Here is a 26,754-nt window from a genome sequence, read left to right as displayed (position 1 = left end):
ACCATTAAACTATCTTGCGTCAGGCACCAAAGAATCGAAGCTTCAGCAAGGAGGTTCTCAATGAACCTCCCCCCTACTTAGGGGCAGGATTTGCGCAAGATGTTGTCTGAGGGTTTTCATCCTATCATGGGTAGTGTAATGGCACTGTACACCCTATACATTAATGAAGAAGCTTAATCCAAAACCATAACACCTCGGTCTGGAGGTAAAGGTGCAGAAAGCGTTTTCTTCCACATCTTCATTTTGTATGCTTTATTAATTCCTGTGACATCCATATTCTTCTTTGAAATGATTATTGTACCAGCACCTTGGTGCTTATAAGACTCAGTAGGAAAGCTCTAGAGAAGAAGTGTGAAAATGGATGGGAAATGAGCCCCATGTGCTTTCTAGATGCTGTCAGAGTTCCTGTTCTGCTCTGTGCTGCCTCCTGAAGAGTGTAACCAGCACTGGCCAAAGCTTTTTTGAAAAAAAAAAAAAAAAAAAAAAGAAAGAAATGCTTTGGATGTGAAACTCTCCTTGCCTTGCTTAACATCTCCTCGTAATTTTTGCTTTTTCTACCTACTTTGCAGGTTGTTTTTTTCCATCCCAAACTCCTTTCAAGTATTCTCAATTGAGAACAGCACTTACTCCATCTCTGAGTTTGGAATTTGGACTCCTTTCCTGTGGAGAGCTTACCTTCAGCAGCAGATCTGAAAACAATTTGCTTGTTAGGATTTGAGGTCATCCTTAGTAGCCAGAAAATACGAACTAAACTGTTGAGGTGTCATGCTTTGATAGGCTTCTGGCTGGAAAATCACTGACTTGATTATGTAGAAAAAGCTGACAGTAATCTCAAGTGGTGTGTGGTTTTGGGTGTCTATTTTAAGAGATTCTGCAGGTCTCTGGTATTCAAAAGGTGCTGAGTATTTCCTTTTTATAACAAGTTGTTTTAAGTATTTCTACCTGAGAAACGAATACTTTTCTGATCTGAAGCAGGAGTCACTTTTCCTTTGAAACTTTAAACATAAACCTTAGAGAGAGCTTGTGTCTCACTGCAAGAATTGCTGTGTTTTCAGTGTTCCAACCTGTCACTGAAAATACACTTATCTTTTTTTAGTATCATACCTGTGCAAAGTATCTTGTCCCAGGAACTATCTGCTTTCTTTCTTTTTTTTTCCCCCCTCCAGTTGCAGCACACTATTGTTTCTTGTTCTAGCAAGGAGTGTTTCATAGCCAACGTGTCTCCTTCCCGTTCTTTCTCCTCTTTGTCATTCCCTGGGGCTTTACCAGCCCAGTTGATAAACCTTCATCAGCATACTGCAGATTACCTCATGCTAAGATAAGAACTCAATACACAATTACAATTCTATTTCTAAATAACAGTGGGCCAGGCTGCAATTCCTTCACTCTTCCGAAATAGACTCCAGTTCAGTGCTGGAGTGGCTTGAAATCAAAATGCCATTCCATGTGGGTAAGAATATCTGGATTGAGTCCTGGAGTCAAGACCAATGGATTTTAATACAGTATTACTTTTTCAGCACTTCACATATCTAATTTTCATCTAGTTTTCATGGATATAGTCCAAAGGTTGCTGGTCTGTATCTGAAGTCCTTTGATTCTCTATGAAAAGCTTATTCTCCAGGATGAATGGTACCCGCCTCCCTTGAACGTTAGCAATATTGTTAACACTGCTTTGTGTCTGCATATTTTAGCAATAAGGCTGTTTTAAAGATTGTTTTTCCATATGGAAAAAATGTAAAAAAAAACCAAATTCCTTCATTGTATATTTTTTTAATGTATATTTTATCCAACTTCTTATCATGGGAGAGGGTTTCAAGAGCAAAAGCAAGAACTAATGTGAACAGGAATTTTGACATCTGAAATAATGTTTTTTTGTTTTTTTGTTTTTTTTTTTTAACTGAAGATACAGTGTTTAGTTTGGGATGTTTATTGAAATTGAGTTTTCAGTGAAAATTCCAAAATGTTGTCAACAGTTGAATTGCATTGGTTGAAGAAGCCACCATCGTTCAACAGAAGAATTGCCCACTTGTAATCAGCAGTGCTGGAAAGATTGGTGGCTTCTGCAGAAGTCTCCTTTCATAAATGGAAAAGCGTTATTGGCTCTGGACTTGCTCTTGTTCAAGTAGCTGTGGTTAACATTGCTGCTGTTCTATCAAATGATTCTACTGAGGACAAACCTTCCTCAATGTGGGGTTGAAATTGCCTGTAGTGCTTTATAACGTTGATGGAGCTGAGCCAGGTTTGTCATCTTTGCAGACATGAGATTGATTTCCCCCAAAGAATTTCAGGACAACTGGGAAAGATTTCACAAATGATGAACCTAGTCCTCCTTTGGAAGAGGCAGCTGTAGCATGAGTAGGACCCATTTCTAACTTCATGTGCCCACTGACATGCTGCTGTTCACCCCACTGGAAGCACCAGAGCCTTTTGTGGAAGCATGTGTGTCAGACATTGGTCCTCTTCCTTGTTCCCTCTACAGGGTTAAGAGAGATCGGTCCTGAACAAGGGAGTCCATATGAATAATGTCACTGGCAGATTTCTAATGAGCTGTTAATTTTAGGATTCCTGGCTAATTGCCAGCTAGACACATGATTGACTTTAATAAGTACAGCTCACTTCAGCCACTAGAACTGTCAACTAGCATTACTAACCCAACGCTCTAAGAAATGATGAGTCAAGCCTCTTAAATCATACCACTGGTTAAAAATGATGAGATTTTGTAAATAATGCCTTCTGGGGTTTTATTCGACTGGTAATTACTCAGGTTCATGTTTCTGTATTTCATTTGCTTCAGCTGTGGGAATTAGAATTCTACTGTTCTGTTTTTTCTAATGGCAGCACCCCGTAGATTGTCACACCATGCCTGCACTTTATATAATGTAAATAACATTGGCATATAGAGACTCCTGCCTTCTGGCCCCTCAGATTGTATTCCAAAACATGAATGTGACTTGCCCTGAAAACTTTAAAGACAATCATCTCAGGTAATTTGGAAGAGACTTGATTTAGACATTGCCAGCCTATGGAGCTGGCGATTCCATATCATTTTAATTTGGTTCACATGGGATGAGATAGAGATTATGATCTAGGAAGTTATATAACCTTATTGGTCCAGTGTAAATATCATCAATGTTGAATGTGCCAGTAATGCCTGTCACGCTTTTTTAAGTAGTGTGCCAGATACCAGCACGTCCCACTCTCAGTGAAGGCAATGAGGAAAACAAGAATCCTCACGGGGCGCAGATTTGCATCCAACATCGCTGTTAGATAATTGGCTGCATATCTACATATATGAGAATCTGTGTTAAGAAGATGCTTGCTGTTTTATTGTATTCTTTCTCAGAGCCCATTCCTGTAACATTTCTATCACTTCTTACACCACATAAACAGAGGTTTTGCCTGAGAGAGGAGTGCAGACAGGATTTCTTGATGGGGCTTGGAGATTTTCCTGAGGGTGAGCACATCTGTGTGTGATCGCATCCTGCAGTGAGTACATTATGAATCACACATGTTTCTATTCAAGGGGCTGACTTTGTCCCAAAGGGTGTCTGAATAGGCCTGATCTTCATAATATTCTGAGCTCATCAAATGTGGGTTTTGGTGTGCATCAGATGAAGAACAGCAAGTGGTGACATCTGTAGGAGAACATCCTGTGAGATAACAGGCACTACAGTGGTCCTCCTGAAAGGGATTCTTTACTTTCTTTGATACTTGAATAAAAGATTTCCTCTTCAGAAAGTATCATTACTTGTTAGAAAAGGCTGTGTCGAAATGGTGCTCCCATCAAGTCCCAGCTTTCCTTGTTGTGCACCTCAGCACAACATGAGAAGCCTGAATATACCAAAGGCAGCTGCAAGCTCTTTCCAGTTTGAGGAAGACAAGAGAGAAAGGTACTTAGTTTCTCCTGATTTATTGGTGAAATACCAGCTTATGAAGACCCCCAGACTTGCTCTGGGAACTTCTCTGGTAACCAAACATATTCAGGTGGCTTCTCTTGTATTCCAGAGCTCTCTAGGTATGTGTGAAGTGTAAAACAGGCAACTACTGATGCTGAAGAGAGATTCACTCCAGCTTCCCTTTCATCTGAAGCTGGTAAGGAGCTTCCTTTGAAAAGTTTTTTACAAGAAGGAATGAGTCTCTCTCAAGGATCAATGCCACCTCTGGGAGAGGAAATGGTTCACAAATGCAGTGCCTCTCACATCTCCTTTGCTATCATCCCCTAATAGAAACTCTACTGTGCTTCAGTACCTGAACTGTTTTTTATTAGGGATCTTCAGGACTGTTGAACTGAAGTAAAGATAGTGGTATATGGTGGATTTCATACCCCAAATCCATTGGACCCGTGTGTAAAAAAAATGCTTGTTTTGCTACTGAATCTGAGAATGGCAGCAGATGTAAATTTTGGGTCAAAAGCTTCCTATGGGGAAATGAAGTAGGAATGCTTTATCTCAATTCAGCCCTCTGAGAAAGCTGACATCTCATCAAAACGCATTGCTCTTTTGAAGACAAAACTTCTGATTGTTTCATAGGTCTCTCTTACTTGAGGTTTCTTTTGCCTTTTGTGAAAAAATCCCTGCCCTATCAGTAGGACATTACTGAATTTAAAAACAAGGGGAATGTTTTTGTTTCTTTGAACCTTTTGGCAGAAGATATTTCTCACTTTCCTTCTAGCTGTGTCCAGAATCTCATCTGCACTTCTCAGGTGTTACCCATATCTAATCTGAACAGGCACAGGGAGATACTTGCAGCTGTCACACAAGCAGATGTGGAAGGAACAAACTCAGAGCAAGTCACTGCTGGGGGAAGGGAGGGTTAGACTTAATTTTAAGCTGGTTGGGAGAGGCACTGTCATTATGTTCTGTGTGCATTAAATGCAAACACGGAACAGGTTCAAGTCTGTGGCCGATGGTCTTAGGTGTGACAGCAGTACAAATGAAATAATAATATCAAGTAATCTCAGTTATTAACCCTGCAGTAAATGCCTGTTCTAGTTGCCAGGTAGGAGCGCTCAGGGACCTCAGTTAAAATTGGCACCCTATTGTGCTAAGCATACGAAGACACCTAATTAAAGGCAGTCCTTTTCAATCAAGTGTTTTTTTGGTATAGATGACAAGACAGATAAAGGATGGAAGTATAAGAAAGCATAATTATCCCTGTTTCATGGATGGGGAGCTGAGGAGCTCTGGTCACACAGGGAGGGATATTCTGCCTTGGATGTTTCAGTGCTGTGATGGAGGCACGCTGTAGGTTAGCTAAGGCTCACACCGTAGCCCTGTACGTCAGCCACAAGACCATCCTTCCTCAGCAGAAAGATGTGATGAATTTCTTTCTGCTTAAATAGAAAGCTCAGTATACAGTTTTCTTTTTCCTCTTTAAAAAACAAACAAACAAAAAAACTCAACAACTCCCTGACCATTTTGGTTTCTCTCATCCTCTCAGAGTGTTAGTCATCATTTAAAATACACACAATGATTAAAATGAGTCTGATCATGTTCAGGTACAGTATTTCAGGGAGGCTACTTGGTATGACTTGCATGAGGACATGAAATGCCAGAAGGACCAGTGCAATCAGCAGCAAACTTCTCTGCCAAACGGAGTGGGTGGGGTCATGTGCCATATACAAGGGATTCATAAATGTTAACTATAATTTGCTGCCTGGTTATATTTGACCTCTGTGGGCTGGCACACGGACTGATTTATTGCATCTGTGCTATCTTAATTACTAAGGACACAGCTGAGAGCTTTTCAAAATTAAAAGTGACGTATTTACCTCAATTACTTAAATGTGGAGGCTCAAACACATATGCAGTTGTATTTTTCGAGTAAGAGAATGTGTGATTCGTGTAGCCAGTTACCTTTGCTTGTGGTTCTCCCAGATACTGGGCTTCAGGTACGTGCAGATGCAGGCACTTGACCCTGGCTCACATGGGATATGTTTACCAAGACTTAGCAAACTTTTCTTTCCCCCACTGCTGGTCCTACTTGAAAACGTTGCTCTTCCGGGTCTCAGTTGGAGCTGGAAAGCAAAATGAGGAGAGTGTCTGAAAGGTTGTTCTGAGTGTTTTTCTAGCCCAGCTGGACGCAGGTATTACTTGAGACCTCATGAGAAGGATTATTCCAACAAAATGTTCACCCTGGCTTCGTGAACTAAGAGATACAAACAAGTTTTAAGTAAGCATCCAAACTTGTGCTCGCTTAGCCAAACTCAGACACTGAAGCTTTTGATGCAGCACTACTAACGCGTACATTGTTGGACAAGTGTGAATGTATGACACTAAGCAGTTATGTGGCAGGTCAGCAGGAATTCACAAGTGCTTGGATTTAATTTTTTCATGGTTCTCATTTTGGAAATGTGTCTAAATAAAGAAGTCTAGCTTTAGAATAGCAGGGTTTTTTTTTGTTTTTGTTTTTGTTTTTTTTTTACCAGCTATAGCCCTGTCTTGACTTCTGCAAATTTAAGCAAAGATAATGAAAAGTAGTTTGTAATTCGAAGTTCTCTGTCTGAGACTTGAGACTTGCCCAAAGGGTCTAGCTTCCAGGAGTCCCTTTAGTGTACTTTTGTTATTAGCCCCTGTAAACTGTAGCATCTGAATTATTCTTATCCTTCTCTTATTTATTATTGCATTTCTGTGTACAGGTCAGGTACTCAGCTGCATTTGTGGATCTGAATGTGGAGATGCTCCATCTGAGCATAGCTGCAGAATCAAGTACTTATGGGCCTTATTCTTACTTCACATTAGTTGTGCTTGTACATAACGTGGCTGCAGCTGGTGGCATTTTCCCTGATGTCAGATAGCACTGCACTGCACTGCAGTGATTTTCAGCATCTGGTCCTGGGACCCCAAGCATCAGAAGGCATGAAGTCTCTCTAAAGATGTTCACATCTCTTCTGTAAGTGAAAACAAGCTGTCAAATCTGAACTGGCATAAGAAAGGAGGTAGTTTAATTTCTGTAAATCTCCGTGGTGGCTCATTTTGCACTTATTCCTTTTTCATTACTTTATGGATTTAAAATACATTATATAAATAGTAATTTCATACAAAAGTGTTTCTCTCCCTTTAACTTGTTCACTTGTTGAAAAGCAGCTAAAATAAATTCAGGCTATTTCAGCCTTAAGTCCAGCTTCTCTTCCAGAGCTGTGGGAGGAGAGGGTGACATTGGAACGTCGCAGTGCTTCTGAGCTGCTAACAAATCTTGGGCTGCCGTGGAACAAAACAGGCAGGCAGCAGGCAAGGAGGACTGCAAAATCCCAGTCTGCCAGCCTCATTGCTTCCTGCACAGCTATGGCGTACTTCTGACAGGACAGCAGGGACAGAGGAACGGTTCCCTGGTCACCGACTGTGCCCCTGCGTTTTAACTGGGAGGTATGATTGCAGTGCAGATAGTCAAATAACAACCAGCTTTAATCTTCACATGGCTTGTCCAGCCTGCCCAGGATGTGACATGCATATGCAAGAGCTGCTGCCTGAACACTGTGTTTCCACTGTGTAAGATATCCAAACTAGCTAGATTGAAGCTGGTCAATATGTTGTCCTGCCTTTGGCTGCAAGGCGGACAAAGTCCTGGATGCAAATTAAGCTGTTGTAAGCTAACTTGAGCAATAGGAATTCTCCATCCTTACTTACTACAGAGTTACTATAGAGATGCTTCTTGTTCTCCACAAACTCCAGGTCCAAACAAGAGAAAATCAAAAACCATCTGAAACTTGAGACAACAGAGGATAGAAAACCTGAGTGTTGAGGTGTAAATACAGATATGCCTGGAATAGAGAGGTGTATCTGTAGTTGCAAAATACCAAAGGAGAAAAAGCATAAGGAACACAAAGCTTTCAAACAGACCCCCGTAACAAGTCAGAACTAACCCTTGGAGCAAGACCGGAGGGAAATCGGCACCACAGAAACCCAGAGCCAGTTAGTAAAGAGTCATCTAATTAAATCACGAGTCCAATGGCAGCCGAGTCCCGTTTGAAATCATAACTCTGCTGAAATCAGTGGCAAAACTCCCAGTGATGTCAGTAAAGCAACTCCCAGCGTCTGTAGCAATCTCTCCTGGTTCTTCTCATGAGACGTGGGACTGTGCGTGGTACTGTAGTCTGCATGAAAAGCAAAAGCCAGTAACAGATACATTTGCACGTGTACAGAGGATGTATCTGATCAGGTACGTGGCTTTTTGACAAGGTGCATTTCTTCTGAAGAGTGCTTACTTGCTTTCTGTGGGAAATGCCATTGTCCTGCCAAAAAATGCAACTCCTAAAAAAGCAGTAAGTTTTCAGCTGAAGTAGATGGCCTTACTGGAAAATATCCATCTCAGCAACCTGACCCATGGAGTCAAAGGGCAGCACGATTCCATTTCCAATGGGACACCACCTGAAGTCACAATACTAAGGAACTGGCTGGAATACTGTAGTGATGTTTTACTTCCACATCACATTTTTCAGCACAAACCCCTGTTCTGTTTGGTGAGCAGGGCAGAAGCCGAACTCAGAGGCCTGCTTGGACAAAACCCTGTTTGTCCAGCTGCTACACAGGAAAAATCAGCTTCTTCCAAGGATAAGCCAGCATCTTGCAGCCTCTCAGATGGTGCATTGTCCCCTCTCCAAGGGTAACAGCACCCCGGGCTGAGGCTCTGGATGTGAGAATTGGCCCGGGGACCACCCGTTGTAGTCAGTAGAGGGGGACAGAGAGCCACACTAGACAAGCACTGTGTTATACAGCTTTGTTAGCAGTTGGATAAGAAATTGAGAATTGTGGTGCCAGTGGGTCTTTGGCATAGGGTCTGCATTTTGCTCTGTGTTTTTACAGTGACTGATCCGCTGGAGTGTCGGTCTGCGAGCAGAGCCCCCGTATGCTTTGGTATTACAGATGGAGAATAATAGTTCAACAAAGGAGCATTGTTAGATATATCTAACTTAAAATAAAGGCTGGTTTTGCAAAGCAAATTCAACGTCACAGCAAGCAGCACTTTTCATTTTATCTGCTGCTGAAAAGAATATGCTTAAGGGCCCATCTCCAAAGGGAAAATATGTTCTCACTTAATTGCACCTTTTCTGGCAGAGGGAGAGTGTATTATTATTATTTATGATTATTATTGTTGTTAGACATATTAGAAAGAGCTATATGCTGCAATATCCTTCATTGCAACCACATTGATTAGTGCTAACTGAGAATCTGCTATAATATTAACACGAGGTGCACAGGACTCGTTTGGCTTGTCCTGTTTGTTACTTAATTACACATGTATAAAGTCAGAGGCACAGTACCTGTAGATTCCCAGCACCTCCTGTTAAGCTGAGGCAGGAGCTGAAGTACATGAGAGCAGTAACCAAATCCTGCAAGCGTGTTTACATTTTGAACTTACCAAATCTTCCCAAGTGGAATGCAGGGTCCGGTTTCAGCCAAGGAACTGTTAGCAGTGAGTGAGAGTTAATGGATCAATCTGCTGTCTCTTGTCAGTGCTTTTACTGTTGACTTCTGGAATGTGTTTGATGAAAAGAAAGCAACTTCTTGAGACAGAAGATACAGATGTAGCATGTTAAGGTTGGGACCTACATGAACAAAAAAGCAATGTTATCAGTGTTTCTCTTCCCCGGCGCTGCTTGCCAAAACTGACAATAGAACAGCAGCAAAGCATTGCTTTTTTTAACTGCCGCAACTGCACATTAACCATTTGCGGCGATTCTTTTTGGCAGCAGTCAGATGTAGTGCTGGTGCTGCAAATGCAGGATGCCAGGTATTTCAGCCATAGCGTGTTGCACAGCCCCCTGCTGCCTTTCTGAAAAGCTGCATTAAAATGGAATTTGCTGAGTTGTTTGGCCGAGCCAAGCCTGCTTGCTCCCAGTGCTTTACATGCTGCGTGTCCACCAGCAAAGCACCAGGGCGTGGTGCAGATCCAACTGGCCATAGTAATTCTCCCAGTGCCCCGCCAGGCCGGCCGCTAGCCAAATTGCAGTGTGTTTTGAGGTGTGGGGGTTATACCTACCCAGCAGCATGCCGTGCTGTGTGGTGATACCCAGGCTATCTGTGAGCATGCTGTGGCCAGATACACAGTGGTGAGAGCTATCTCCAAGCAAATGATTTTGCACTCGTGGGCAGCACCAGGAGCTTGCCCTTCTCCTGAAGCTAGGCTGCTCAGTTAGCTCTGCCACGCCTGCCCGGTACTATGGATACCCTTGTGCTGTGTAGACATAACCACAGAGGCTAAAACCCCGATCCATAGAGGTATTTAGGCTTTTAACTCTCACTGAAATGAACAGGAGTTAAAAGCCTAAATACCTTTGGGGATTTGGGCCTAAGTGGCTTACGGAAAGCCCGTGGCACAGCAGAGACTCAGATATTCTGACTCGGAGGCTAGCAGCCCCGATATGAAATCATTCTTCCTCTCTACATCTGGTAGCAGTTTTCATTCACGTTTCCCAGCTAGGGCCATCAAAAATATGCCCATGCTTAGGACAGGAGGTGAAGAATAATTTAGGTAATTGAAGCTACAGCAGGAATGTGGTTCTGTCAGAGGGCTGCAGCCTGACCTGGAATTTAACCAGACAAGTAGGGCTTGGGGGAACTGTGAGCCAGCTCTCGCCTTTCAGGTGCACTGCAGGCAGTTAGTTTCTCTGCTCGAAGTGGGATAAACAGTTGAGCTTATGTGCGTGCTGAAAAGGAAGCCATATTGCTGAGAATGAAAGCAGGAGGCTTGCCAAACACTTGCCTTGTTATCCACATGACTGTTTATCAGTTATAACTCGAGCTGAGCCAATAATTCTTAATGGGTAATTCATATGATGAATATCTCCCCCGTACGCTGTGTTTGAATGGTCTGTGAACCAGCCATTACTTTCAAATATTTATTTACTAGTCACAATTATTTGTTTAATACTGTGAATAATTCATGGTTTGTGGAATGTTTTCAGGCAGTTCTCTGAAAGTAGCCAATATTCAGGCTATTTTGATTGGGCAGAGAAGTAAATGTCGCCTTTTTCTGATTACACCAGTGTTAGCTGAGGATAACTTGAAGTCAAAAGGCTGGGTCCATCTCTGATGTAATTTGGCATAGCTCCATTTTTTTTTTCAGCTGAGTTCAAATGGCCAGTGTTAATTCACACCGTCTTACTAGATGGTCCTGAAAAGAAGAGTTGTATGAGGGAAGAATGACTCCCATCGTATTGTCCCAAAGCTGGCTAAATGCACTATATTTTACGGTCGCATTTTCGTCATGCAAATTCTAGTATGTATAAATACAAAATTTGCTTTCTAAATATCATTCAGTATTAATATCTTGGTTGCCTTATTAGTGAGTAGCTTTGCAGTGCGGTACGCTTTGTGATTGGGCTCACAAAGTGACAGTTTTTGCAGAAATAGACTGAGTTCAATTTATGTTTGCAGGGCGAGGGGGAAACTGTTTTAAGGACAAACTTGTGGCTTGTGTTGAGGTTTACCTGGGAACCATCCATGTCCAGTGTGCGAGACTTTTCATTTCCACTGTTACTCTTACCATTACAAAATCTTGCCTTATATAAGTCTCACTGACGTCAGTGAAGCTTTGCCACATTTATTTGCTTTATCAGATTTCCAGTCCTTAAAGCTGTTTTAGAAGACGTTTCTCACTGCGTTCTCTGTGGTACCCTACTGACGTTGGGAAAATCAGAGCAAAGAGTTGCTGAGCTGTGTCTCTGATTCTTAACCAGTCATCTGCAGTCTCCAAGGGTTGTTATACGTCAAGAGCATTTCACTGGAACATCTCAGACCTTGTCTGTGCTCTGTATCTGCCCCTCTCTGCCCCAGTTCCCCTTACTACAATTGCAAACTGTAAGTAGTGCTTACTCCAAGAGCACAAGGGAGCTGTTGGTCCCAAGAAGATTTCAAGATGATTTCCATTTCTGGATCTCCAGATGCCAGGCTTGCACTTCCAACATTGCTGCAAATTTACTAGCTGAATCTCTAAATGTCCTTAACGTTCCTCTGTAGGAAACTCTGTAGGTCTTCCAGATGTGCAGCAAAAACTTAAGTTCTGTCACTTAGGTCGTCCTATAATGTGGCTGTGGTCTTGGGTTCAGGATCCTTGTGTTCATAGGAGACTTATTGACAACACTTTATAAGGAACTCTTGTGATTTTCGTTCTTCTCTTTTGTTCTTGCTTTGTGGTACTTTGCTCTGTGATACAGCTCCTAGAAATACACAAGCAAAAAGGAAGAACACATTTCAGAAAGATTTGTTGTCTTTCTGTACTAAAGTAGCACAACCTATTTGAATGGTAAAGAAACTCCCTCAGACTAAATGTCCAGGTGCATATCGTTGCTCACGACATACCGTTTACTAACGAGTGAATCCAGACAAACAAACTATACATCCGTTATGCCCTCTGGCTGCCTATAAAAATGAGAAAAAATAATGAAGTGGTGTGAATCAGGGACTTTCTTTAGCAGCTGGGCACGAAAAGGAGCCTAGAATACAACAGCTTTTGCTGCTAGGTACCAAACATCATCTCAACAGTTCTGTAACTAACCAGGGGAGCAAATCAGTTTCATAAACCTTACTAGATTAGGGTTGGCTGTTAAATATTTTTCATGTCTTAGATTTCATGTTCATGGATATCAATGAAAGTTTCTGTTGTGAAATTTATGTATGTTTGTTTTTTAGACCGTGCAAAGGTAAGTGTGGTTCTCATAAAGATACAGCTACTGACCTTTCTTTAATTACAAACAAATGCAGGGGGTTGATGGATATTACCATGCTGTTGGTCTCTTCTGTTGACTGAGTGGTCTTCTGAAAAACAGTGGTGTCTTTGTACTGCAGGCTGCAGTTCAGTAGGAACACACCTGATTACACCAAGCCCTTTTTAAGCAGAGCCCTGCACAGTGTCAAAGGAAAATGTTTTGTTGTAATGGTAAGGAAGAACAGATGCATAGAAGAAAGGTCAAAGAAGAACAGAACCAAATGACCTGCTAAAACAGAATGTCTGGGGATTTTTCAGCAGAAATCCTCTTTGTCTTCCAAGCACTGTGGTGGTGCAACTGTCAATCAGAAAGAACTGCTGCGCCCCAAAGATACGATGCCTTTTTGTGTGAAGTCCTTCTAACCACCAGTTCAAAGGCAGTAGTTCTCCTTCAGCCATATGCTGTCATTACAACCGCATCCTGGACTGTGATGCGGGGCTTGGTCTTGCAAACACTAGGTTTCCGATTTATATTTATATTTGTGTGACTCCTACTTCCTGAAGCACAGTCTTCTGAGGCTCAGGCTTGTAAAATTGTCCCTATTGACAGAGGGAGTGACGGAGACGAAGAGCACACACGCACCTCCCACAGAGCTGGCTGCCCAAGTGTAGGTAACTCGCAGGGTGCTACAGTGCTACTCGGCGGAAGTAAAACCTGTGCAGAATGGCAGTGTACACAGTGTGGGTGTCAGGTCTTCGGTACCAATTGTTTCTTTCTACTTATTTGTTCCCTTTGTTTTGCAGTACTTGCTGATGCACTCGCTGCACTTGTTGATGCAAGTGCGTCAGTGTTGTCAGAGATGCCCCAAGTTCCATCTCAGTACACTGATCCTTCTTTCCCCACACTGGGACATGCCGTTCAGGACGTTTTTTCTATGTGGTTTTAAGACTGGGAAATCAGGTTTACTTCAGTATGACTGCCCTGCCCATATACGAATGGTGATTTCTGCATTTCATACTTTGCTGAATAGGAACGAGTGTGTCACATCTGGAAGCACGGAACCTAGACCTCTTGTCCCATTGCAAAGCTGTGAGGTGTGTAAGGGGCAAAGGGTGAATTTCTTTGTTTCTCCTTGTTGTACAGTATCTGATTGCATCTCATGATAGTCCCCTTCCCCTTACTTGCACTCATCAAATTGCTAAACATTGCTTTTTCGTGCTGCCTCTGGAGGCTGACACTGTTGAAGCATGTAGGTTAGCTCTCCTATTGACCCTCTGGGGGAAAGATAGGAAGAATCACTGAAATTAAATGTAGGTGGGGTAGCAATTATAATTATGTTGGATCATAACTTCCACTGATCTAATTAATGCCACCTAGGTTGTGGCTTGTGCAACTACCTTGATTTATTGGTTATCTTCACAGTAGGCAAGAGGTTCTTAGGATGATGTTTTTGCACAAGGCCCGTGGCTCTGATATGTGGTGTGATAGAAGTGGTATTTGATGAACATCAAGTAGCGTAGTTACAGTACATGTAACAGTTTGAAAGATGCCTGTTCTGTGATGCTCTTTAGAGGCACTGTAAGTTGGCCATCCGGGCAGGATTGATGACGTAGTCTATACAGCCCAATGAATTTGTTTCTAGCCAGAATCTCTTCATGCTTCTCTTATAATTACATTTTCCTATTGAATCTGGTATAGCAAGCTCTAGGTGTTTCCAGCATTAAGTGACACTAAAAGATGACTCTCTCACCTAAGTTCCAGTTTATGTATTTATTTTATTACTCAGGATATGTCTGGATTTTACAGCTGAGTATGTTAGGAATTCAGTTACAAGTTGAAACCGCTTTATAATGCGTGGCTATAAAGATCAAAGGTTGCAAAACCAACACTGGAGAGCCAGGTTCTGTTCTTCCAAGGCTCATCAATCACGACTTAGTTCTGGCCCATCTCACATAATTTTACACCATGTGCTGTCATTTGGGCAAATGTTTACCCATAGCAGTAGACCAGAGACTCCCACAACTTTTATGCTAAGTATTGCCATCAGTTCCTGACAGCACTTCTCTTTCCCTATTTACCTCGTATCTCTTTTCCCTCCTTAGGGCTTTTTTTTTTTTTTTTTTCTTCCCTTCTTTAGTTCACAGCTGATAATTTTTGGTACTGGTGGCACGCTGGGAGATCTTCATTCTGCCAGGTGGGCAAAGATCTTTCTTGGTTTCCCCTGGATATCTGCTGGAGACCACACAACATTTGTACTTGCTGAAGTTCTATAACCCTTTGCCAGCCCACCAAGCAGAAACAAGGCAGGAGAAGCCAAAATAAAAGCTTTCTCCGGTGAGTCTGACCATACACTCCTATCGGCTCGGTCAGTCAAGTAAGAGCCAAGGTGAACTGCTGTCAGTTTGCTCCATGACGCTGAGCAAGTCCCTTCATTTCTGTTTTCCCATCTTTCTCCTTCAATAGTGAGCCCCTGAGGGAAGGGGCAGCCTTTTGAATAATGGGGCAGCTGTGAACCACAGTCACTGGAGGCTTCTTGGTGCCACTGCAGTAGGAAAAAAATGATTGTTGTGCAATGAATCGTCCCAGCTTTGTCTGGAAAAACTGGAATGCACACTATGAATTTTCTTGTGAAAGATTCCTTGGTGGAGATAGAAGAGCTGGTGAGGCACTGGGATCACTTGCGGTTCTGGCTTATTAGGTCTCCCAGATGAATGTTACCTCAACAGTATTCAGTCTGTCAAAAAGAAGATTCATTTTGTCTCAGGCGAAGTGTTTTATGCAATCTGAAACAAATTGTTCCATGATTATTTTTTGATTATTTTAGATTTATCCATTTTAAATAATCAAGTGGATTTAAATGAACTTTCTAATTGGAAGAATTCAAACTTGTCTCCAGAAATGTTTAAATCAAGTATTTCAAGAACAATGAGCATCTGTATATCAAATTTAGCATCAAAATCTAACGGCTGTTAACTTCAGGTTTTAGTTTACCTACTTTGATGACAGAGCTTGAGGAAGTCAGCACTATAAACTCTGTTGATTGGTATTTCTGAGGGCTGGAATAGTTTTGTTCTGAAGTTTCCACCCACTTCTGTTCCTGGACAAACTTCTTGTGGTACTGCAAGGTGTGTGTTGAGCTCTTAGTTAATTATCATGTATGTTACAGGGTTGGAAGTGAGAATTAACATGAATGGCTTTTCAAGTGTCTGATTTGTTTCCTTTCTAAGATGTCTATTTTTGTAGATCCATCTTCATTTTTCTCCCTCTTGGCTGCCCATTGCTTGTAAGGATTGCTATAAAGAGTAGTGGTGAATTTGACTGGTGTGTCATCGTGTCTGGCTGGAAGGTCAGATATGCTTTTGCCAATGAAGAGGCTGATTTTCAGAAATGACTGGTGAATCCACGTGCTTGGCTTTTTTACTGTCTTCTCTTTGGATATCTTGAAGAAACTCAGTACAAAAAAATGAGCCTTATGTTTACGAGCTACTTGAGAAAAGAGTTGTAAGCAGAACTGTTTGCTGTTCTGCTTCATGCCTTTGAGGGCACAAGAAAGTTGCATGAAAAAAGAAATAAAGGAAACAGGGAAGTAAGGCTGTATCATTGTTTTAAAGAAGCATTTTAATGCAAATGCATGTAACAGTTAAAATGAAGCTCGTGTTATCTTGTCTTTGACTTTTGTAATGGTTGTGACAGGATTTTAAACTTTTCACAGCGTACTAAAAATATTTCTTAACATACAGTTACTTTGACTAGCTAATATAATTAAGTCCGTTGCTCCACTTTGTCCCGTACTTTGTCTTATTAATGTATTTACTGCTAGTGGGAGCCGAGGCCGGTGGTGGTACCAGCATTCAGTGTTCCTCACCGCTGCTGCTCAGCCCTGGAGAGTCTGCTGGAGGTTTTGTGGGGGAGGAGGTTAGACAGTGGGCTCTCTGCAGGGCTGGCAGCAAGCAGAGCTCCGGGGGTGGGGTCGAGCCAGGCAGAGGTAAGGGTTTGAGCCACTCTGCCTGGGTTTCTGCCTGAAGCCAGCAGGGATTTTGGTTGTGGTCTGGCCGATCTGGCTGGAGGTTAGGTTGTGTAATGTAAGGTGGGATTTGGAAAGATGCTTAGCTAAATGCCCTGAAACTTGTGGGTGGGCAAATTTAGGCAGGTCATGGAAACCTGTGGGGTTACATACGGGGTCAGATCTGAAGCTTTGTATCCATTAGTTCCCATACGTTCTGAGGGAACTGTTTTTCTCTGTCTTCTGAAGATGGAGATGTCCAAGATAGACATCCCCTGTGAGCATATGATCATGTGGGTGCATCTCTCCATGCCCTCCTGGGCAGCGGCAGGGGCAGAAGCACAGACCTAGAGCCTCAAGCTGATTTAATCTGTACCTGCCTCAGTAACTATGCCTGACGTCCTCTGACCCAAATTACCTAACTCAGCTGGTATTTCCTTCCTCATATTCCTTCCCTTACATCTATGCATCTCACCTGCTATAGTTTAACTGGCTGCAGTGAGGGAGTTGGGGAAACTGTGTGCTAATGCTGTGCCCACCTCTGCCCTTCTCCCCGCCTGGCTTAGAGAGACACTGTGTAAATGGAATTTTTAACATCAAAAGTTTCAATTACAGCAGGAAATGTCAGACCGACAGAGTGCGACTGTTCCAGGTTTCCCATAAGGAATACTCCCACCCCTACTATTTACCCGTATGGAAAAAACAACCTCTGACGGTATTTTTTTAAGTTCTCAGGTAAACGGAGCTGAATGGTATTATCACATATATGGCAGGCTTTCTGCAGGAGATGAATAAGTGTAAATCATAGCGCAGGGTCCAGAGTCTTTACAGTGCCTTTTTCATGAACGAAAACCCTGGGATACGGGCTAAGTGGGAAGGGGCTGCTTGGGAGAGAGCTTAACCCCTAGCAAGTTAGCAGTCTGGGGGAAAGAGGAACAGGATGGAAATGTTGATCTCAGAGTGGAATATTACATGGAAAGCAGTGTCAAGTGCGGCACGTATGCACACGGCTGGAGGAGACAGCCTTCAGGAGGAGAGCCTTGTGGGGTTCTTTGTGGGAGGTGTGGGTTGTCAGTGCAGCAACCGGGAGAACCGTGTGGGAGAGGACTCTGCAGTGCAGTGGGCTGAGCTAAGAGGTGCAGCACCTTTTTCTGAAATGGGTGCAACATTGTAAGTGCAAAGGTTTGGAGAATAGGTGTGACTGGTGCTGCAGGTAAGCGGTGGTACAGTAAAGAATAGCTGCCTTTGCTCTGATATATTTTTATTTAAATGATCCTAGGGAAGGATGGGAAGTTGAAAGAGATGCTCCTGCAACGCTTCCCAAACATCTAGATCAAGTTCACAAAAATCACAATAGGTTAGGGTGGAAGGCACCTCTGGAGATCATCTAGCAGCAGGTCTTCCTGCTCAAAGGTTCATCTGTTGACTCTTTCCTAGACTCCAGAAGAGTCTGGTTCTGTCTACAGGTAGCTGTAGACAGGAATAAAATCTCCCATTTGTCTTCATCTCTAGAGGCTGAACAAATCTAATTCTCCATCTCTTGATGATCTCGTTTGCTCCCTCAATTCATCCAGAAAATACATGCACAAACACGTCTTGCAGGTCACTGGGTCATATCAAGCTCAGCTTTAGCTGCAAGAGATAAAAGACTTATACCATGGCCTCAGAGACCTACAGTGGTCTTGAGAGCCACTGCTGTGGTGGATGCTGCAGACAGTTAATTCAATGCCACACTTACAGGGACTGCGTCATTTGCCTCAAACAGGGACAGATCATGCTTTTAATGACAGTGTTCAACCTGTGGGATTGTTGTGGACGTACTGGTTCCTGCAGTCACAACTGAGGCTTCTAAAAAGCCCATGACCTTCAGTGGTCACGGTGGTAAATCACAGGCACTATCCTGCTCAGTATCTTGGCCATGATTCTTGGCCATTACCCTTTAATCAACTGAGGAGCAGCATGAAGGACTTGAGAAATGATGGGGGGAAGGCATCCACAGAAATCTTTGTCTCCAAATAAAAGTTTAACAGATATCAAGAGTCTTTTTACTTATTTAGTTATTTTAAAGCAACTTATGAGCTATGGAAAAAAAATATATATATAGCAGTATTCCCCATGATGTAAATCTGTATAGATTTAAATTGATGGCAGAAATTTGCAACTTATGTAAATAGGCACAGCTCTGTGAAGTTGGTGGAGTCACACCAAGTTATATTAGCTAAGGATATAACCCATCATTTGTAATGGTATCATTCTTACATGCAAGAAAAAGCAAGGAAATGGGAGTATGGAAGAAAAAAAAAAAACCAACAGCACAAGATTTACAAAATCTTGTTCATTGCTTTTCTCAGCCTCTGTGTGGAAAACATCTGCATGTTACAAAACACTTTCATGTCTAACATCCAAACTCTGGGCCCTCTTCTGCGCTGAATGGCACATTCACGGGGCATTGCTTCTCTGATGTCAGCTGCCCTTGCTGGGAACAGGCAAGCTGAATGTTGCTCTGAGCAGCTGTACATACACCACCTGCTGATTTCAGTGAGTTCATTCCGCTTGTCTGCAAAGATAAAATATTGAAAGGGTTGCAGTTATTGTTCCTTTGGACGTATTAAAGTTTAGAAGCTGCCTCTAATGACTGATGTATGGTAGACCATGATCTTTCCATGGAAAGTTGATGGCTGCTACAAGATAAACCTTGTGAATAAAATAAATAATATCTTTCTCTTAGAAGCTAATGCATGATGTTTGGTTAACCAGCGGTGCCAAATCTGTTGGGAATATACCTGTAATTATACCAGGGAATCACGCAGCTTTCTAAGTTTGGGAATCTGCTAGGTGAAAGGCTGACTGGTAAGGCAGGAGACCTGCTGGGATGTTTGCAAAGGTCTCTTTTGGGGCTTTATGTTTACATGTAATAACTTGGCTAACCAGTTCTGCTTCAAGCCTGTATGTAAGAGCAGCACTGCCTGTGCATACGTGGCGGTCTTCAAGTTCTCATTGCCTACTGGAGGTGTTGGGATGACAGCAGGTTGCCTGTGTTAGGGTCAGTCATAAAAGGCGGCTTAGAAGCAGGCCAAGTCAGTGGGCAAGGAGCAAGGGACATGCATAGGGCCAGATGCGTGGTAAAACGACTGTGCTTTTGATCTGTCTCAGCAGCAGCTTAGCATTTGACCTCTCACATGGGATGCGATTCCTCTGATCACATGTGGACATCTACAGCTGATCCAGAGCTAAATGCTCTTCACAGCTGCTAGGGACAGTACTGATCTCATCCTAAGGTGGGCATCAGCTGTAGGCCAGGTGGGGATCAGCTGTAGACCACTCCCTAGGAGTGCCTATCTCACTTCATTAACTGTGACGACAGGTGAACATGGTTGAGAAGATGTAGAGTTTGGTGAGAAAAGCGCATCCCTTGTTCCAAGGTAAGTGGTTATCAGGCTGGCTGCTAGGGAAAAAAAAGCCCATCAATGAGAGAAGGGTCAGTCAGACAAATGTGCTTGAAGCCCTGCTGACCTTCAGCCAGCACAGTAAGTAACAGGGAATTGTGCCTTTGGAGAACAGTTCCTGAAAGACAGTTAGCTTTTACTGCCTGCTAAGCTGTTGCCAACATTGGTTCTAGGCTGTACATAGAGACAGTTGTTTTGGAAAAGGCAAAGAGTCTCTTCACACTGCTGGACATGGTCAGCACTGGGCTGTTGTGAGCAGTCATGCTTGCTGCTCGTTGCCAAACCCCGTCTCTCCTATGGGACCATGTTTAGCAATGACATCAGTGACGATGTACATTAAGTGTCATTACAGCTAGCGCTATGGATAAACTTGTCCCAGAGGGGGAATGCTCCCTTTTGATCTGCTCTGCAGATCCTTTGCCCTCAATGTGTGGATCTGTACACTTCGCTTGTTCCACACACTGACATCAGTGGAAACTCCACATTATAGGCAGGTGCAAAATACATGGTTCTCAGATGCGTCACAGTGATAAGGGCTCTAAACTGCTAGCCTTGGAGGGAAATTCCCTGTCCTACTCCTACCTCACTGTTTAATTTTGTGTTACTTAGCAGTAAAGGATGATTCTGTGATGTTTCCTCTTCTGAAATTGCTGAGTTTTCTATATGGTGAGGCTCACTGTACCAATGAGAGTCATTTAAAGGGTTCAATGAGCAATTTATAAAACTTATTAGCAAGTTTTAAAGGCCTGGTGCAATGACGTGCTACTCGAGTGGTCTGCTGAAGGACTTGTAAAGCAAGCCATCATATCAGATAGGCTAATAATAAAGCAAATTGGTTCATTGGAAAGAAAATAGTAATTCCGAGGTTACTGTCCTGTGCTATAAATACAATAGTGTAGCAGGACTAGTGCTGCATGATGGCAATGACCAAAGGAGAAGGGTTTTTACACTGGAATGGCAGTAGCTTGTAGGTTGCAACTAGGCAAGTATGAAGAAGGTTGCTGTTTTTCTGTAGCTCATGAAATTTTGTAGCACTTGGAAAGGTGCATCTGGACTGAGTTGGATCAGAGGATCCCAGAATGAGCTGATGTGGCTGGGGGCTGAGTTAGCTTTAAATGACAGGCTTTGGGTTCAGGTGTGGTTGTAGCATTACACAGGGAAATGCCCACATTGTCCAGCAGATAAGACCACTGCTCAATACAAACTTTGCACTACGTGTTGAGGGTGCTCCTCAACTTGAATTTTGGTCATAGGCAACAGAGATACAGAACAAGAGGAGAAGTGCAGTTGATGTTCTACTTGGCCAAAGCTTTCCTTCCTCCGGGCTGCCTAATTTGTACAAGCTTGCACTTCAATCTAAGACAATCCTCCAAAAAGTTGCTGAGGTTAGCTCTTCCTCAGTGGTTCCTCTAAAAATATTGAGACTTTGAGCCTGGGAAACAGCCAGGCTAGTAGCTGGAGATGTGGACAGAAAGCAGGTAAGTTAGAGGACTGGACACGCTGGAATTGCTTTGAATCCCACTCATCACACAGCAATGCAGAAATAGCCTTGGATTATATTTTAAAACTGTTTAACCCACATCCCAGTGTAGTCAATGAAATGTTTGCCAGTGACTTAAATGGGCTCTGGAACAGGCCTGCAATGTTACTCATGCCTTCAAATACTTCCTTCACCTGTAGGATGAAAGTCCTTCTCCTAATTCAATGGGCCTCCTTACTTCTTCCTCCCCTCTCAGTTTCCATGGGCCCCTAGCATGGGAAACTCAGCCTTATTCATCTTTGTATTTCCATGTCTCTGAATTGGGCAGGTTCTGGGTATGTTCCACATAGAAGCCTGTTATCTTTTCAAGTGGCAAAAAAAGAGGGGATTTTTCCATAGTCACATAGTTTTTCCACAGAAATGTATTCATGAGAGTTAAACTTGCCCAAACTATGTTAATGTATGTGGTTGGCTTCTGTGCCAATTTTCATTGTGAATAAGACGCAAAATAAAGGGGCTCTTGTGTCTCCCTTTCCTCCTCCCTGAATCCCTCCCATAATTTTTGAGTTCATAAGCCCATTTTGTATGCGAATCAGCTCAGGAGAGGAAAGGCAGGGGGATTACTTTTTCTTATAAACTGTTCCTTTGCTTTAAACTACTGATAGACACGTGGAAGTTGTGAGTGAACCAAGGAGCAGGTAATACGATGGAGCTGGAACGTAAGTTGGTGCAGATCAGGATAACTCTATTTGCCCTGACTGAGCCTTGCTGATTTACACCAAAGGGAGGACACATCCTTAGCTTATTAGAGGCTCTGTTCATTGGTGTGTTGTTATTCTAAGGCATTTTTGACTGACTAGAGGAATGGTGTCTGTCTTGGATATAAGTGTTAGGACTTTCGCTTTATGGTAAGCTGTGAGCCATGGCTTACAACGGCGTATACAAAACACCAGCTGAGTTCAGGCAGCTCTCTTAGCCAGATGGCTATGAAACATTCATAATACAAGCTGTAGCTATTATGAGCCATTTCTCTTTTGTGCATGTCCTGACAAGCTGCTGTTATTAAGTTTCAGTGTATTTCTGTTAATGTTACCTGCCTATTTTCATTCCTGCATGCTGTCACACCGAGCTGGTTGGCGTGGCCTTGGGAACTGGTCTTCAAGGTTCCTCCCTGTGAAAGTTGCCAGCTCATTTATTTGTTTCTTTTCAGTGGTTCAAGCCAGTGCGTTATTCAGAAACTTCTGAAAGAGCGGTGTTGGGTAAACCTCTGATTCAGTTCATTTGAAAGCACCCTTGAAGTCCTCCTCCACATCTTGCCCTCCTGTGGCTCTCTTACTTCTGAGGCGTGATGAGGCTGATTTGGAGCCTGCTTCTGAGAAACCAGCAGTGCTTCTGCTGGAAGCGTCCCTCAGCTGGAAGGTCCATGTCCTTCCTATGGCAGCTCTTGTTTGGGCCCTGGCTGTTCCTGGTCTTTGTATCAGATGGCAGAAGTGCAAGAGAAGAGAAGGGCAACCATGGTGTGAGATGTGGAGGTGAGCTGGCAGGAAGATTGCTTGTATTTTATCCTCATCCCAACATTACTCTGAATGGGCGGTGGTCACTGCTCCAAATTGTGCTCTCCCAATGGCCGCTCAGTTTTTCAAAGCCCTTTAACTTCACAAATGGTTGCAAGGATCCTGCCAGTGATGTCTCCCCATGCAACAGGAAGAGCGGTAGTACAGGAGCTTCTCTAGGCTATTGGCCAATGATGTAATCCCTCTGGAGTGCTGGATGAAGTGGTTAGACTGATAGCTGTAGGCTCTCTTCAACCCACCTTTGCCTTGCGGAAAAGCTGCAGCTGCTGTGTCTGCACAGGAGTCTGCACACAGTCAGCAGCACGAGCACAAACTGGAAGGCAGTGACTGCAGTGTACGTAGTGGGTACATGCAATTGGAAGTTCTTGGTATCCAAGTGTCATTTCTGACAAAACGGTTAAGTTTTGGATGTAATGCATACTATATAAGATTAACAGATGCCTATTTATGGAATGTATTTTCAGCAATCCAGTTCAGTTGGTTTGCCACTTTATAGCACTTCTTATGTTTAACCACTTGCATTCTGAGAGCTGCTTCTCTTTTATAGGACAGCAGTCATGTTGGCCTTCAAAAACATGTAATCTCAAGATTGGCTTTAAACATCCTGAGATTTCAGTACTTAGAACTGGAGAGGTGTTGCCTTCTGGTTTTTGCATCTGAGGCACCCAAGTCTCTGCATTCAGGGGTTACAAACTGACTCTAAGTCAGGCACAAGATTCTTAGGTACGTTAAAATTATTGCAGCACAAACCAGTAGATATGTAACCAGCAGTACAAGGGTGGTGAGGGAGGTGATTGTCCCCTGCTGCTCTGCCCTTGTGAGGCCTCATCTGGAGTACTGTGTCCAGGCATAGGGCCCCCAGCACAAGAAAGACGTGAAGGTGATCAGAGGGCTGGAGCACCTCTCCAATGAAGAAAGGCTGAAGGAGCTGTGCATGTTCAGCCTGGAGAAGAGAAGGCTCTGCAGAAACCTCATTGCAGCCTTCCAGTACTTACGAGGCTTATCAGCAGGAGGGGGACTCATTTTTTATGTGGTCTGATAGTGAGAGGACCAGGGGAATGATTTTAAACTAAAAGAAGGGAGATTTAGGTGAGATGTGAGGAGAAAATTCTTTACTCAGAGGGCAGTGAGGCCCTGGCACTGCTGCCCACAGAAGCTGTGGTGCCCCAACCCTGGAGGCGCTCCAGGCCAGGCTGGATGGGGCACTGGGCAGCCTGAGCTGGGGGGGCAGCCCTGCCCGTGGCTGGGAACTGGGGCTGAGTGGGCTTTGAGGACCTTTCCAGGCCATGGCATTCTATGATGCTATGGTATGATTCTGTGTGTTACTACTCTACTATAAAATTGCCAGTGACCACTCTGGAGAAATCAAGCAACAGCTGATATTTGAAATGATGATTCACAAGGACAGCTTTTTGTTCATGGGGCAGCTGAATGTGTAGAGGCATCTGAATTACTGTTTTCAAATGTTGCATTGTAGTGCAAGTCTCTGAGAGAACGGGTGCCATGGGAGTCAGGTGGCACCAATGCGCTCCGGGGTGGCAGAAGCTGCAGCAGGCTCAGGGTCCCTCTGTGCTATGACCGTTATCAGCCAAGATGCAGGCCGCAAAGGGCAAGCTCTCCTTCTGACATGTCTTGGAAGCTCTTGTTTCAGCTGCTGCCTTTTGGAGAGGGAGTACACACGTAGTAATTGCTTTGTATTGGATAGCATAAGAAGTTTCCATCACAGTTACCATCTGCTTGGGTGAATCCATGTTCTCTCTCCCCAGCCTGAAAAAGAAGCAAATCTGTGGCAGGCAGCACCCACCCCCAGGTGCTCAGGTACTGCAGCCAGGCGGTGGGGAGTATGGTTAGGGCACATTACCCAGCTGTGAAGGGAGAACGCTTTTCTCTGCAGCCGCATGTAAATTTTTATGGAAATGGAGAGTTATAACATTCTTGTTTCAAGAATTGTCACGAATGCTTGGTTTTGAGGCCAACCATTCAGCTCCTGTTATCTCTAGGAATCAAGATGTTTATCTGTCTAAATGATTGCAGCGTGTCTCTGGTATTTGAAGGTGGTTCTTCCTATTTGTGAAACAAAAAAAAAAAAAAAAAAAGAAAGAAAGAATCAATCCTTGTTTCCCAAACTATAAAAAGCTCAATAGCCTCAGGCTGTTCTTTTTATCTGTAAGGAATAAAGCAGATTTGTCCAGATTCTCAGCCAGTATAAATCAATTTAATGCCCCTGGCCCATTATTTTTCCTTGTGCAGTTTCTCTTGAGTGGGATTTAGGCTGTGGATAAGCATCTCCTTGTGTTGTTGTGGATGTCTTGATGCATTTTGAAGCTTGGCAAAACGAGCATCAGCTATAGCTCTTGGAGAGCTTGCACCAAGTTCCGCCCTGCTCTCCACTGTCTGTAGAGTCAATGGTGTGAGGCTGAGCCATTGGACAAGCAGCCAAGCAAGGTGATTGCTTTGAAGGGGCTGAGGGAGGAATATGAGCTGGAAGGGTGAGGGAGGTGGAGCCAAGTTCAGGTGACCCCAGGTACAAGCAGCGTGCACCTCTGCCTCTGTTCATTGCAAAGTGACGCCTAGGCAGAACTTCACCAAAGGCCCTGGGGGCTGCCAGAGGTTTTGGCTTCCTGGCTGACTTGGCTGCTGCTCTGGTGAACTGGAGCATATCTCCGGAAAATCTGGTTGCCACAGGAAATCAGCAATGTTCTCCTTGCCTGATGAAAATCTACAGCTCCCATTTGCAATTGATCGGAGTGATTAAGGGGCACTGAGCTGAAGATGATGTTCATAGAGATACACAGCATGAGAGGTTATTGGCAAAGCAGGGCCCTCTTCCCAGACAGGGGGACAGGGACGCTCACTGTGAGCAGCGATGACACCAGGGAAGGACTCTGGGCTGCAGCGTGTGCCTGCACTCCCCACTGTCTCGGAGCAAACCTGCCTTGGGTCAGCTCAAATAGGTAGTTTGGTTAGGTTGTGGTTGGACTTGATGATCTTTAAGGTCTTTTCCAACCTGAGCAGTTCTATGATTCTGTGATTCTATGATTCAAATCCTCCTGGCAGCCACCAGCCATGGGGGAGGCCCTTCGTGCTCCCCTGTGCAGGATCCTGTCCCAAGAACAGGGCAAGTCCTCCTATAGCCACGGGTGATTTGTTTGGGGGCTGACCCTTTGAGCCAAGACATTTGGGTTACTGCAGGTTCTCCCCCTACTTCTTCCTTTCTTATTTTTAGGGCGTGGTGTATTTTGTAAGTATTATGTTTATCAAGAAGTTGATTGTGTAAATAAAATTGTGGCCTTGTGTGCCAAATAGCTGGGTTATGATTTCCTGGAGGAGAGCCAAGGCGGTGTGTGGGAGCATGCCAGTGTTAGTATGTTCACTTTGGGAAGAAATACAGCGTGTGTGAAGCGGCGAGGGAGGACGCGCTGTGAGCCCAGCGCTGGTTAACCCTTCCTGGGCACTGCCATATCCCCACCAGACTCTCCCAATCACAGGCTTACAGGCTGTCTGGAGCCCAGCCAGATCAATGCGGGACTGCACGAGGTGTGGGATGCCAGCCCACCTCCTAAGGCGGGAGCCTGGTGTCCTCCAGAGCTGGTGTGTGGAGGCCG

The 26,754-nt window shown here is 43.7% G+C and overlaps 1 protein-coding gene and 1 long non-coding RNA gene across 6 annotated transcripts in view; one reads left to right on the top strand and one right to left on the bottom strand.

The window, feature by feature from the left end:
* BMP2 (bone morphogenetic protein 2) overlaps positions 1-26,754 on the top strand; it is a 243,773-nt gene that overhangs the window by 180,480 nt on the left and 36,539 nt on the right. The gene's annotated exons all lie outside the window — the stretch shown is intronic.
* Positions 7,912-8,374, bottom strand: LOC121110386. Its single transcript, XR_005858793.2, has 2 exons — positions 8,204-8,374; positions 7,912-8,092 (listed from the first exon to the last, which is right to left on the bottom strand). It is a non-coding gene; the product is annotated as an uncharacterized LOC121110386 (long non-coding RNA).

Source organism: Gallus gallus, chromosome 3, assembly GCF_016699485.2.
Source record: "Gallus gallus isolate bGalGal1 chromosome 3, bGalGal1.mat.broiler.GRCg7b, whole genome shotgun sequence".
NCBI classification, from domain to species: Eukaryota; Metazoa; Chordata; class Aves; order Galliformes; family Phasianidae; genus Gallus; species Gallus gallus.
Note: the sequence above shows the minus strand (reverse complement) of the source record. Positions and strands in the feature narration are given on the sequence as shown.